Source organism: Sparus aurata, chromosome 10 (genome assembly GCF_900880675.1).
Source record: "Sparus aurata chromosome 10, fSpaAur1.1, whole genome shotgun sequence".
Lineage (NCBI taxonomy): Eukaryota > Metazoa > Chordata > Actinopteri > Spariformes > Sparidae > Sparus > Sparus aurata.
The window spans coordinates 24,838,771-24,841,742 of record NC_044196.1 but is presented as its reverse complement, the minus strand read 5'-3'; the positions used below and the strand labels follow the sequence as shown (position 1 = coordinate 24,841,742).

Below are 2,972 nucleotides of genomic sequence, written 5' to 3'. Positions count from 1 at the left end.
AAGGTGAATTGGTGACACAAACAGGGGATATTAATAAAGTATTTGCACATTTTTATGAACAACTCTATAAATCAGAGATCAATCTGGATGTGGGTAACTATGAGACATTTTTCTCAAAAATCAACTTGCCAGAAATGTCAGGTGATCAGAGAGACTTTTTAGACAGCCCCATAATGGTGGAGGAGGTTAAAAAAGCCATTTCATCAATGAGGGTTGGAAAGTCACCTGGTCTAGATGGCTTTCCCTCAGAATATTATAATAAGTATGCTGACAAATTGGCTCCTATCCTTAAAACAGTGTATGATGAATCATTCTCATTGGGGAAACTACCAGAAACATTTAATGAAGCGCTGATCTCCTTAATTGTTAAAAAAGATAAAGATCCCACTGATCCAGGAAGCTTTAGACCTATCAGTCTGATCAATGTGGATTGTAAAATTCTGACAAAGATTTTTGCTATGAGGCTAGAGAGTGTTTTACCACACTTAATACACTCGGATCAGGTGGGATTCATTAAAGGAAGATCATCTTCAGATAATGTTAGACGCCTATTACACCTCATTCAGCTTAATCAAGATGGAAGCACCCCAATAGCTGCCTTCTCCTTAGATGCCCAAAAGGCGTTCGATAGAGTGAAGTGGGGCTTTTTGCGGCATGCACTTGGGATATTCGGGTTTGGGGAAGGTTTTATCAAATGGGTGAACATAATTATTCGGACCCCAGAGCGACAGTGATATCGAATGGACTGACCTCGCATTTCTTTGGCATAACACGTGGGACCAAACAAGGAGACCCTCTTAGTCCTCTACTTTTTTCGTTGTTCCTTGAGCCATTGGCCACTGCAATTAGGACAGATACTGATATTAAAGGGGTGTCACAAGGGGGGGAGGAACACAAACTGTTTATGTAGGCAGATGACATTTTATTACTTATCCAAGACCCTATGGTGTCCATCCCTAATGTCTTATCAATAATTGAATCATTTTCAAAATTATCTGGCTATAAAATAAATTGGAAAAAATCTGAAGGTATGCCAATATCGAGAGGGTGCAGCCAATCAGTAATCTCTACCTTCCAATTTAAGGTTATCCCATCGGGTATGAAATATCTAGGGATTAGATTATGTTCAGATCTAGAAAATATAATTTCTATGAATACAGGTCCTTTAATTCAAAAAATTAAGACAAATCTGGACAAATGGAAATTGATAAACCTCACTCTGTGGGGGAAAATTAATATTATAAAGATGGCAGTCACTCCACAATTTAATTACATCTCTATGATGATACCAGTAACGGCTGGTGGTGATTTTGGGTGGGTGGGCTAACGAATACATTACATTGATCAATACTTCACACAGCAGCAACAGTAGCATCACATCAAGTTGCAGCAACAACAGTGTATGCTTTGTTATAGAATCAGAAGCAGAATCAGAATCAGAATCACAAATACTTTAATAATCCCAGGGGGAAATTACTTGCTTATTACTTAGGAAGTGCTCTATGGCAACACTGGGGAGACATATAAGAATGGCCTGATCCCGAAAATATCTCTCTCTCTCTCTCTCTCTCTCTGGTTCACAATATTGCCATGCTTTGGCAATAGTGTGAACCAGAGAGAGAGAGAGAGAGAGGATTACAGAACAAGTATTAACAATAATAATGATAATAATAACAATAACAATGGCAACTAGACAATTCCCCGCCGGGAAATCGCGAGAGTGGGCTGTGCGCTTTGCCCCGTGACGAAAAAACTATGAAAGCTACAGCAAAAGTTGAATCCCACGTTGATAATTTGGACTTTTATCTACATTTTAAAGTTTCAATGGTGTGTCTCGGTCAAAGTATGCCAGAGATGTCGACCTTTGAAAAACAAAGATTCATTTTTTTTCCCCCAGCTCCATTGTCAACGGGAAATGAGGATTGCCAATGCTTTAATATGATACCATGATACTACAATGCAATGCTACAATGTATTCATTTCACCACCTACCATTCATTCTCAGCGTCTTCATCTATGGTCCTTGTTACAAAGGAAAACTAAACTTGGAACATAATTAATAATAATTCAACAGGCATACACTGACATCTTGTAACAGAGATAACATTTATTTTTCTCCACAAAAAAAAAAGCAGAGGCCTTCTTCCTGGAGGTCTTCATCCTGAGTCTGTGAGTTGTTGTTCTTCCTAAAATATTAAACACATTCATTTAGTCAGGTAGGTTGGAAGTGTTCTCTAAGCACTTAATCAATGAAGATACAATGTTAAATGTCCCTTACTTCTCTGCTGCTGGGTTGACGTCTTCAGTGGAGAGTGAGCTGCTGCAGTCCTCTGGCAGTCTTCTTCCTGGATCACTGTTGCTGAATTTAAAAAGAGACATGAATTAGTTTAAAATCATCGCATAAACATTTGAAGAGAAAACAATATTACTTCCCTTATTTTGCTGCAGTCCTCTGGAGGTCTTCTTCCTGGATCACTGTTGCTGAATTTAAAGAGACATGAATTAGTTTAAATCATCGCATAAACATTTGAAGAGAAAACAATATTACTTCCCTTATTTTGCTGCAGTCCTCTGGAGGTCTTCTTCCTGGATCACTGTTGGTAGATTTAAAGGACATTAATTAGTTACAGGTTCCAAAGATTGATGTAAACATTTGACAAGAAAATGTAAACATTTTACAAAAATATTACTTCCCTTATTGTTGCTGCAGTCTTCTGGAGGTCTTCTTCCTGTAGTCTGTATAAATGTTGCCAGATTTAAGACATAAATTAGTTACAGATTTCAAAGACTGATGTGAACATTTGAAGTGAAAGTTGAGAATTTCATGAAATATTACTTCCCTTATTGTTGCTGCAGTCCTCTGAGGTCTTCTTCCTGTAGTCTGTATAAATGTTGCCAGATTTAAAAGACATAAATGAGTTACAGAGTTCAAAGACTGATGTAAATATTTAAATTGAAAGTTGAGAATTTAA

The 2,972-nt window shown here is 37.5% G+C and overlaps 1 long non-coding RNA gene across 1 annotated transcript; it reads right to left on the bottom strand.

Moving 5' to 3' along the window:
- Window positions 1-1,936: 1,936 nt before the first annotated feature.
- Window positions 1,937-2,686, bottom strand: LOC115589244 (uncharacterized). Its single transcript, XR_003985501.1, has 2 exons — window positions 2,279-2,686; window positions 1,937-2,186 (listed from the first exon to the last, which is right to left on the bottom strand). It is a non-coding gene; the product is annotated as an uncharacterized LOC115589244 (long non-coding RNA).
- Window positions 2,687-2,972: the final 286 nt, after the last annotated feature.